Consider the following 12,404-nt stretch of genomic DNA (forward strand, 5'->3'; position numbering starts at 1 on the left):
TGGTGAGTTCATTCCATTAACATTTATGGTGATTATTGAAATATGAAGTCTCCTTATAGCCATTTCGTATTTTGATTTCTGGTAGCTCGGTGTTTCCATTGCTTCTTTGTCCTTGTATTTCTGTTTTCTAATTTTGGATGGGTTTTATATGTTTTCTCTCTGGTCCTTTTTGTTTTATGTTTCATACTTCGGTTCTAATACTTTGGTGTGTGGTTACCATTATGAATATGTAAAGGATAGTTATAGATATATACAGTTCATTTTCTTCTGCGTGTGCCTTATCTCTATTCCCCTTTGCAAAATTGGATCTTTGACTCCTCCCCTTTGCAGTTATTGTTATCTCAATTCGTTCCTATGTATGCTGAACATTTATTACTATCTTGTTATAACAATTCTTTTTTTTTTTTTTTTTTTTTTTTTTTAGGCAAGCACACCCTGTTGGCACCCCCACTTGCAAGGACCTTGTCAGCTTATAATCCCTTATATATATTATTTTATTTTTTATGCCTACAGCACCTGGTCTTCCTAGGTGGCATTGCATCCACATACTAACTAGGCCTGACCCTGCTTAGCTTCTGAGATCAGACGGGATCAGGCATTTTCAGGGTGGCATGGTCGTAGACAACAATTATCTTCTTAATGTTTAAGCTTATAATGCCCTGTTCTTACTAAGAGTTGCACTCCTCTGCTTCTATTTGCCCAATAGTCACTTTATTCCTAATTATGGTTTTTTTTTTCCCCCCCATTTTGTTTTAGGTGATCTGACCCCTTTTAGTATTTCTTGTAGTGCAGGCTTCATAATGAAGAATTCCCTCAATTTTTGTATGACTAGAAAGGTCTTAATTTCTCCTCCATATTTAAAGGAGGGTTTAGCTGCATACATTATTCTAGGCTGGTAGTTCCTTTCATTTAATAGTTTAATCATAAAATATTCGAATTCATTCCTTTCTGGCTTGTAAGGTTTGCACTGAGGAATACGAGGATAATCTAATGAGTTTTCCTTTTTTAAGTTACCGTTTTCTTTTCCCTGGCTGCCTTGGGAATTCTGTCTATGTCGTTGATTTTTGATAATTTTAATACAATGTGTCTTGGTGAAGGCCTTTTTGGGTTGAGATAATTGTATGTTCTGTTCACTTCTTGAATTCCAACTCCAGTTCATTCTTTAGATTTGGGAAATCTTGTCAACTATTTGTCTGTAAATGCTTTCTAGTCTCTATTCCTTTTCATTGCTTTCGATAATGCCCATTATTCTTATGTTTCCTCTGCTAATGGTATCAGCTAGTTCTTGTATTTCTCTTTCATTCGTTTTCATGCTTCAGTTTCTCTCTTCTTCCTTCTGATTTATTTCTAGATTTCTGTCTTCGATATCACTGATCCTTTCCTCCATTTGGTCGACTCTACTTCTCAAGCTTGCTGTTTCGTTTTTCAACTCTAGCAGTGTGTTCTTCATCTCTAGAAGTTCTATTTGGTTCTTTTTTTGAGGATTTCAATCTCCTTGCTCTGCTCATCTAGATGTTTTTGCAGTTTCCGAAATTGTTGATATGACTTATTTCGGAACTCACTGATTTTTTTCACAAGTACCATTCTGAATTCTCTGTCACTTAAGTTACATATTTTATGTCTGTAAACTCATTTTCTGGAGATTTTTCTCTTTTCTTCTGAGATGCCTTGTCACCTTGGTTATTCATGATGTTTAATGGACTATTTCTCCGCCTGGGCATTAATGGAAGTGTATTTATATTCTGCTATTAATGGAAATATATTCTGCTTTCTTTCCAGAAAGATTTATTATGCGAAGTTCTCTCTTTAGCCTGCTGCACAGAAGACACTTTTCCTTTGGTTTCCAGTAGGTGGCGTCTAAGCCTCTTTAATCCTTGCTTTACATGAAGCCTTAAAAATGCCTTTTTTATTTTCTGATAGATATTTAATCACACTTGGTATCCCCAGTTTCAGTCTCCGTCAGTGTTAGAAACAGTTTCGGTAGCGTTTGCTCAGATTCCTCTGGGGCTCTGTGTTTTTTGGTCTCAGAGGTTAAGCAGGCAGGTGCACTCTGGATTGGGGATTGGGGGCTGTGGCTCAGCCTCGATTTTGCAACCACAGCTGGTCAAAATCAACTGTTGTTTTTTTGCCGTCCCACTTCTCTGCCTTCTGACCTGTTGACTGGGCCCTGCCGCCGGCTGGCCAGGGGGAGCTTGCAGTTTTCCCAGACAGGGCTGTTCAGAAAACTTGCCTCTCCTTTTCCCCTCCTCCTTCTCCTACAGGCAGCTCTGGCATCCATGAAAGGTGGATTCTTTATTTCTCCCAGTCCACTGCCCAACATTCGGGGTTCTGACCTGTGGTAGCTCTTATGCGTAGATCCCATGTTCAGACGTCCTAGTGTGCAGTTTGGGCGTTTTTTGTTGAGTTTTAGATGTTCAACTTGTTGTTTCAAGGAAGAGATCTGGGGACGTCTCTCACTCCTCCATATTTCCAAAGATCCCTGTCAAAATTTTGTATTCAGTAATCTTCTAAATCTATTGAAACTGGATAATATGAATACCTGCGAATTTAAAAGTGAGATTATTTGCTTTCATTTTTGAAAATAAAGTTACAATAGCCAGTGACCAATATTATATAATGAAATTGAGATTTCGAGATTGAAATAATGCATCGTTGAAAATATATTTTTGAAATTAAGTAAATAGCATGCTACTGGGTACATAATGTGGCTACGGTTGAGCAAACAAATGAATTCAAAATAAATATGAATTTTGTGATGTCATCTATTCAAATAATTTTAGTACAGTGAGAGCTTTATAGTGAAGCATGAGTCAGGACTAGAAAGAAACATTTGGAAGCCATTTGCTTAAATATGATAACATCAGCAACACTATAGCAACATTTTACTTTAGCAAGCTGAGGTTGTAAATCATATCTATCTATTGTTTTCAGTCTAGTAGGTGCTTTATAAACAAGTGAAAAGAGTTTTGTACGATATTTGGCAGATAATAAAGTAGTAGAGTAGTGTGTTCCATTTTAAATTAAAAACAATGCAGGTGACAAGATATTCTTAAAGGAGCATTTGCATGATTTTGAACATAGTTTTTTAAGCCTGGAGTCTTAATGTAGTATTTCCTTCAAAACTTAAGAAAGTGGTGTTATTCAAATAATCACACACATAAACTTACATATTTTATGATGAAATTAAGGACTCCATCATGGCAAAATTACTAATTTTCTCTAAAACTGCAGACCCCCTCCAGTAAGTGAATTTGCAATCAGAGGGACTAGGGTTGGTGTAATTTCTGCTGTGGCCATCAATCAGAGTATTGTGTACTCCTTTGCTTCAGGAAATGAGAAGGGTGAGTAGATTTTTACTCAGTCAGTATTTTCACCATAAACCAGTCAACTTGGATTTGAAATTAATTTCAGCTTAAATTATTGTTTACTTATTTTTTAATAAAAATGTATCCAACTTAAATATAATTGGTAACTATGTGCAGAATCTGACTAAAAACTCAGTATTGTAACAAAAGTGATCCTCACCGCCTCACCCCACCTCCCAAGGAAATACTAAATATTCAATTCTGGAGGCCTTCTCCTCCTCATCTACATATCTTTTAATGACAGTTCTTCACAATTAATGCATCGTATTTTCAGCTTTAGTCATAATTATTGCCTTATAGGAATCTCTTCCCACTGTTCTGTACCATCCAAGACCTGTATTCCATGTCTTACCTTAGATAAACCTGAAAAAACTTTAAAATCACAAATACTTATGAATGCCCAAAGAGCCACATCTATGATAAATAGTGTATAATGTTTCTTCAAACAGTTAAATTAGACATACAATTAGCAATTGTAAGTAAGTATATCATTTAAGTTTTGTCTACCTATCATGGTTCACTGAGAATAGAATGGTTTGTGAGCCTCTAGGAATAAGTCCAGAGCTAACACCTTCTCCTCTATTCTTTTTTTCACCTATTGTCTATAGCTTACTTGAACTCTGTTTTTCCCTTTAAGTGAGGTGATCTGGCACAACATGAGTATGCCATTTTATGCCAGATCATCTATTTATTTATGTTTATATGTTTAATAAGAACATAAATATTAAATATGTAATAAATGAATGAATGTTACTTCTGTTAAGGCAGTTTGCAAGGAAATTATAAAGGCCTTTTTCAAGTATTTCAACAACCAACCATTACAAAAAATTACTGCCCCTGAAACAAGTGCTCAATGTCTTACTTTTCTTATTGCTTTCTTCTTTGTTTCTACTGTGCTGCTGTGCCTCCTCTCTAAATATTACTAAAATTCCTTTTTCCTTAGATTTCCAACAGCTGACCGAAGTTGTGATTTCTCAATATGTTCTGATACCTTCTTTTTTTTTTCTATTAGTGGTAAGAGAATACAAGCAGTCCAGGTTTTTATTTCAAATAAACAGATACTATAGCTATAGTTATCACAGAAAAATGATGACAGCTAGGATGGGATGTGATCAACTCACTTTTGACTATGTTGAATTTAAGATGTGTGCCACATCCAAGTAAAAATATCCAGGAAGCGACTGAATAACCTAAATGTGCTCAAACTATACAAAGTATCTTTACAATGATCCCACTAATGTGATGCAATATAACACTAGGGACTGAGACCTGATTATGGAGCTAGACTGCCTGGGCTTGAATTTTGCGCAAGTTAACTGTGACTCGGCTTCCTTTATATAATATGGGGAAAGCACTGCTTACTCCAAGAGTTTTGAGTAATTTCTGTAATGTGCGTAGAATGCCATACATCATGTTCACTGCTATACATAAATGTCTACCCCTAGTTGAAATAAAAAGGATATTCTAGTTCCAAATGATCACAAACACGATTATTTTCTGAGTCATGTTCCATAAAACGTGAAAGCAAATGTAACTCCCAAAGAACAGGGGACTTTAAACAATCTATTTTTAAGTAGCAGGCTTCAAAGGCAAGTTTCTAATCCTTAAAATACAGCTATTTATGACACAGTTATGAGTGATCCACACTCTCTGAACTTAACTGTAATTCAACCGATACAGTTTCCTAACCAATGGACTATACTTTGTTGCGCAGTGAACGATCTTACATCTTTCAGCAAGAAAAAAAACATTAAATCTGAATAATAAAGACAACACCCAGTGAATTAGGACAGTTTTTTTTTTTTCTTTATTTCTTTGGGGCAAAGGACACTTACTCAATTAGAGGTCTTTCATTTTATTTTTTTAAAACTATCATGCCATGAATTCATAGGGAATGGGTTACAGCAGCTCAGGTTCCTTTCCATTCATTCTCACAAAGTGTGCTTCTCTGGGTGGAACAGGCTGGCACTTCAGTTGAACCCAGGTACTTTTCTCTTTGGCTTCCCTCTCTTTTTGATCATTTTTCTTCACATGTTTCAGGAAGCAACCTGGGCTGCTAGAGTGCTTAATATGCTTAATACGTACATTAATTCTCTTGGCAAGAATCTTGCGTTTAACTTTTTCATTTACAACAATGCCAACTGCATGCTGGGAAACATTGTGGGGCGTTCCTTTTCTAACAGTGCCCCCCTTCCCTTGATGTCTACAATATCACCTTTCTTGTAGATTCGCATGTATGTGGCCAAAGGTACAGTTCATGTTTTCTAAAAGTCCTAGAGAATATGTAGCGAGTGGGTGTCTTTCTTCCTTCCCTTTGTGTATCTTCCTTGGCTCTACTTATTACCCATTTTCCCTCACAATGACTATTTTTTACAACTAACTCATTTATCAATTTATTCAAGAAATATTTGTTAATTCACTTAACAAATGTTTATTGAGCATCTACTGCATACTAAGTATTCTCCCAGGCATGGGGAAAAGAGAAATGAAAAAAATTGATCCTTGCCCTCAGAGAATTTAACCATCAATAAGAGGAGATAGACAATAAAAATTATTAAACTGGTAAATACATAGCAGTAGGTAGTAATAAATGCTGTGGAAAAAAACTAAAGTGTGGAAAAGATACCAGGAGTGCAAGAAATAGGATATTATAATATATCCCAATGTGCCACACTCTCCACTCAATTTTATATGAGCAAATTTATTAAAATAATGATCATCAGGGAAAATATATTAAGCTACTTAAAATAATAAATCATGTTTTTTAAATAACCAACATTAACTTATCTGTTTTTCCCTCAAGTGTTCATAGAAGAATTTACAGTATAATAAGATGTGTTATATCATAAAAAGTTTAATAATCTAATAAGATCATAAGTTACTTGGTTAAACAGAATTGTATGTTTCTTAAAACAGAATTTCTGAAGGCCTTAGTACAGTATAGGGCCATCTGAATCTACGGTGAGAGTTATAGTATACATTGCTCCCAAGTGCAATTTATTACAAAAACATTAATTTTCATGAGTATCTGAAAAAACAAAACTAGAATTTCAAGGCATGCACTTAGGATAACACTGATGTTGATCATTTCTGGAACATAGTTTCCAAAAACCAGTATGTTATCACTTTTATCCATTAGTCTTATGATAAATATGTGTTTTTTAAATCACAGTGCCTCGTAAAGGGAATTGTTCTTTTTTCTTTTAGCGTAAAGAAAATGACCAGGAAATCGTATTTTAATTCTAGATAAGTTTGGAATTAATAACATCATGGGTGTTAGCTATGTGAATGGTCCTCTGGACTATGAAAAAAGGGCAAACTATGTGCTTCAAATCCAAGTTGACTCCTTGGAAGTGGTCCTCACCAATCTCCAAGGTTTTTGAAAAGTAAGTTATATTATTTAAGGGTTTTTTTTTTTAATATATATAAATTGCTGATGTTCCGCTCATCGTCTAATGAAATAAACATGTCTAAAAGTTCTCTGTGAAGAATGTAGAAAGATCGTGAACACTCAGAGATGTTTTTCCATTTTTTTTTTTTTTAGTTTCTGATAAATGACAATGCTGGGAGGATTTCATGCTCCTGAAATGTCAAGACGTTAAGACCCTATTTCCAGACTTTGTCTATAATATTGTAGAACACCGTCATTATTAGAATGCATTAGATAATAAACCTTATTCTCATTCTGCTGTGAAGTACTGACTAACCCTCTGGAATGTGGTATATTGTTCATGAGTGTGTGACTGTTAGACAGTCTCTGAATTGTGTGGCTTCTGGTACTTATGTGTTTTCTTAGAATAGAGAGAACACTAGTTAAAATTAGTGACTAATATTTATTAACACATATATGTCACATTATGTTTCATTCACACTCGTTTCTAGGAAATGAAAATCATCTTCACTTTACAAAGATATATAAAAAAAAAAACCCAAAGACATGAGGAGAAAAGATTAAGATATTTCCTAAAAATGACATTTGTCAGTAAATGAAAAGTTGAAGATTCAGTCTCACATTTTTTAACTCCAAAGTCTTTCTTCAACATTTCAGTTTGATGTATATTAACCACACAGAGAAGCAAGTAAAAGCCAATTTCTAAAGTGGGCCAGCACGGATTCTGTGAGACATTACCAATAATGGCATAAAAGCTATCTTTTTTTTCCATTCATTGAGGTAATAATCCTTTGCACCAAAGCAATCCATCTTTTGTTTTAACAATCACACCAACTTTTTAAGAATCCAGGAGATCCAAGATAGCCAAATTTAATTTAACTATTAGTAGAATAGAGGGTCAAAAAAAGCACGAAGTGGGAAACAGGAACTGAAACACTTACCTCTTACTCTGGGAGCCATTCTTGAACATCCTATCACAACATTCCATCAATCAGCATTTTTAGAAGGGCTAAGAGGAAAGAATAAGAGAGCCAGAGCAAGTGTACACACACGTATGAATGCCACTGGAAGAGAAAGAAGAGTAAGATGGGAATAAAAATCAGAAGAGGCATTGTGGAATTTCCCATCTGAGTTCAATTAATGATCATTAAAAATAAATCACTCTTTTCCATTACTTGAAATCTCACTTACTAATCTAGCATTGAAGGTTGCACAGGTACAATGAAATCATTTGAAAAAATCAGATCATACACAGTGTGTCTTTGGAATTAAAGGAATTAAGTTGTCTTTCATGATTAAGCATCACTTTCATAATTAAATTGTTGAAAAAAGCAGAGCAGTTCTTTGAGTTTTTAAAATCTTTAACTGCAGGCAATGATATTTTGTATAAAGTCAAAGGAGTCAAAAAGTTACAGTCGGTCTAATTTATATTATGGGAACTATCTTATTGCAAATAAAAATAAATGCAAAAGTTCATTGAAAATTGTATTTGTCATCTTCCTTTGAAACCAAAGAATAGTTAAATTTCAAAAGAAACTTTTGGTAAATATTTATGTTGTGGAGCTTGGTACTTTTTACAAAATAGCTCTGATTTTGAGGAATAGAAATATATTAAGTGCTCATATGCGAATATAATATAACTAGCTCTCCTTACTGTAATTTGAATGTAAATCTAAGGATAATAACAATCTACCTAATGCACACAAGTATGGTTGTATGTGCTCCATTATGCATGTAAAGGTGAGACAGAATAGCGAATTCATGAATTATCCTCTCAGAAATTTGTGAAGGCTAAGTACTCAATATTAGTTGGTTTAATGCCTGATTCTTGAATATTGTTAGTAACGTTTCATGATTAACCTTTGCTTGTTCAGTGTAAAATACAGACTCATGTATTTCTAACACAGTTTTGTTTATTAATGACCATTAATGGCCTATAATCAAGTCCTAGACTGTTAGCAATGCAAATAAGATCATTATGTAAATTAAGGTTAATTAATTAATTGTTTAAAGGTTCATCCTTTCTTCTGAATTAGCTGCTTTATGGTTTTGAGCTCTACCACATATCATATGAATAAAGATAATAAACAGAATAAATTGAATTCATTAAAGTAGTTTTTTATCGTGATTTCTGTGCCAAGAAGTTATTAATGAGGTCACTTGCAAAGTAAGTTTTACAACTATGCTGTAACTGAATTTAAGATCTAAATGAAAATTAATAATTAAAATAGAAAAAGTGTAGAACCCATTTCCTAAATTTGACATCAACAGGTTTTAAAACATTTTAATGTTTTAGTAAGGAACATCTTAAACATAAGTAAACTTACAGAGACTGTTATAATGAACCTCCATGTATCAACAACCCGGTTTCAAAATTATTGAGTCCTGGTAATCCTTTTTATCTATACTTTCAATTGCTCCCTCATTCCATTATTTTGAAGCAGAGCAGAGACATAATATTTCATCTGTAAATATTTTAATATGTATCTCTTAAATATAAAGACTCTTAAAACAATCACAATACATTTATTACTTGCCCCCAAATTAACAAAAGTTCTTTAATATCAACAAATATCCTGTCAATATTTATATCGCAAGTTTCTTCACATTAGAATCCAGAAGAGGTCCATACATCACAATAGCTTGATGGGGCTTTTAAGTCTTTTATAATCTATAGGATTCATCACTGTCACTTCCTTTCATTCACCTTGTTCAAAGAACCAGATCTTTGAAGTCAAGATATTGATGACTATATGTTCAGTGGTTCATTTCATATTTTTCTCTGTCTCCTCTATTTCCTATAAATTGGTAGTTAGATCTAGAGTCCTGATTAAATCCAGGTTTTCATTGTTGTTTTTAGAAAGAAATCATGAGTGATACAATATCCGCCTTATCCTTAGGGTATATACTTTTCAAGACCCTCGGTAGTTGCGTGAAACTTCAGATAATACTTAACCCTATATGTACCATGTTTTTTTTTTCTATACATATATTATGACATAGTTTAACTTCTAAATTATGACAGTAAGTGAGTAATAAGAATAACTAATAATAAAATAGAACAATTATAACAATATAATAAAAGTTAAATGAATGTGGTTACTCGTTTCAGGGCATCTCTTGCTGATATTTCAGTGTTTTCTGGTGCAACACATTGCTGTCAATTGGAAAACATTTTGGTTCATGTTCTTCTGCCCACGAATGTAATGTCTTTCCCATATTAACTAAACACTTGTCGTGCACTGTGGCCATAACTTTCATTTTGTGGTGCAACACAGCAAACCTAGCACAAATATCTTTTTCCTTCTTCACAATTTCATGGATAGAAGATTTGTTCTTTCTGTAGATTTTAGCATATGGTTTCCTTTCTTTTATTACAAAGTGGGGGAACCTTTACCTTTTCTACTTAAAGGAAGCACTTTATGGCTTCTCTTTGGCATATCCGAAATCACTACTCTTGCACTTTGGGGTTACTATTAATTAAAAATGGATAAATTGAATAATAGCATCAAGATACCAAGGAAGTTGATCTGAATACCCAAAGGACTACTAAGTGACTAATGAGCAGACAGTGTATACAGCATGGAGACACTGAACAAAGGGTTGATTCACTTCCCAGGTGAGATGGAGGGGGAAAGATTTCATCATGCTACTCAGAACAATGCACAATTTGAAACTTATAAATTGTCAGTTGAATTGTTTATGTCTGAAATTTTCCATGTCATATTTTTTGATGACAATAACTGAAACCATGAATAGTGAAACCAGGGTTAAGGGGGGACTATTGTATGCACCATTTCTTTAAGGAGGTACACTGAATACTTTTGACTCTTCTTTTGTGATAATAACACCCACCGATAGTCATTTCCTATGTATTAATTCCTTTTATTTTTTCTGTGTTCGTTAGCTAAAATATTTCTATAATGAGGAACTTCTCCATATCAAATAATTGGTTACCCTGAGGTCCTGTTCCCATAGTAAAGGCAGGAAAAATGTATGTTTCTTTCCTTTACATCACTGGACTTCAAAATAATAGGTTGATTCACTTTTATACTGCAAACGTGTCTACTGAGATACCTTTATTTTGTTTTATGAGCCATATAGATTCTATTGAAAGTACTCAATTCTGCTGTTAGAGTTTAAAAGGAGAAAGGGACAATTTGCAAAGAAAAGGGTGGGCTGTGCTTTAATAGATAAACAAATGGACGTGACTGTGCTCCAACAAAATTTTACTCACTGAAACTAGTGTGGGATAGCCTTGACCAAGGGACTGTAGTTTGCTGAATCTTATTCTAATCTTTACTTTTACTTTACATAATATGCTTAACATACTTTTTCACTTTCTTTTGGCTATTGTTTGTATATTTTCTACTGTGAAAATGCTTCTGTTTCATCTCTACATTTCCCGCACATCTAATTTGAAGTAACATTGTTTTCTCACTATTAATAGTGATAATATATAATCAGTCTTACAGTTATTTGTATCTTGTGCTCTAGACTCCTCAGAGCAGGCTCATAGGATCAGCATTTGCTATATTTGTATGCATTATTTAGAGTTTACCTGAGCCCCTCGTAATCGAATCTAAATTTGGCTAGATATTTTATGTGAGACTTGACTCATTTTTTTCTTTGACAAATATATTACTCCCTTTTCTTCTTCCATGAGGCATCGCTGTAAATACGGGTAACTACAAACTGGTTTTCTTTTTAAATGGGTGTTGGACTTATTTTGAGTTTTCGAAGAGTTTACTTTTTTTTTTTTTTAAGTCCAATAGTTTACTTAATATACCTCCATGTTGGCTATTCTGTCATTTTCTGCATATACATGATATATCCATTCAAGTACTATTTCAGGAAAGTGTTCTTGAATTCTATATTTTATTACTTTTTCTATTTTCTTAATTTGTTTTTCATCTTAGGAGACTCTTACTATATAAGTGATGAATCTTCTCCTATCTTTTATATTACTTTCTGTCTGATCTATTTAATTTCTTTATTCATTACATTTATTTTTTTCTTTTCTACTTTTTAAAAGTATATATACCTTTTTAAATAAGTTTATTGGGGGACATTGGTTAATATAATTATATAATTTTCAGGTGTACATTATAATTTGACATCTATACATTCTATTGTGTGATAACTATCCAAAGTCCAGTTTCATGCAGCTACCATATATTTGATCCCCTTTACCCACTTCACCCTCCCCATAACCCTTATCTTTGACCCCCCTTTACCCCATCTAACTCTTCCCTCCTCCCCAACCTCCTACCCTCTGGTAACCACTAGTCCGTTGTCCATGACCCTGAGTCTCTGTTTGTCCTGTTCATCTTTTGCCTTTAGGTTTATATCCCACATATAAGTGAAATCATGTGATTTTCTCGTTTTTCAGTCTGGCTTATTTTGCTTTTCGTGATTATCTCGAGGTCCATCCATGTCATCGCAACTGGCAATATTTCAACTCTTCTTATGGCTGAGTAATATTCCATTGTATATATGTGACACAACTTCTTTAACCAATCATCTATTGTCGGGCACTTTGGTTGCTTCCATGTCCTGGGCACTGTGCATAATACTGCTATGAACATCGATGTGCAAATATCTTTTTGGATATGGATTTCCAAGTCTTTGGGGTAAATACCCAGTAG

At 33.9% G+C, this 12,404-nt stretch overlaps 1 pseudogene; it reads right to left on the bottom strand.

The window, feature by feature from the left end:
- Window positions 1-504: 504 nt before the first annotated feature.
- Window positions 505-623, bottom strand: LOC112478316 (annotated as a pseudogene).
- Between the last annotated feature and the right edge of the window lie 11,781 nt (window positions 624-12,404).

Source organism: Pteropus alecto, unplaced genomic scaffold (genome assembly GCF_000325575.1).
Source record: "Pteropus alecto unplaced genomic scaffold, ASM32557v1 scaffold673, whole genome shotgun sequence".
In the NCBI taxonomy this organism is placed as follows: domain Eukaryota; kingdom Metazoa; phylum Chordata; class Mammalia; order Chiroptera; family Pteropodidae; genus Pteropus; species Pteropus alecto.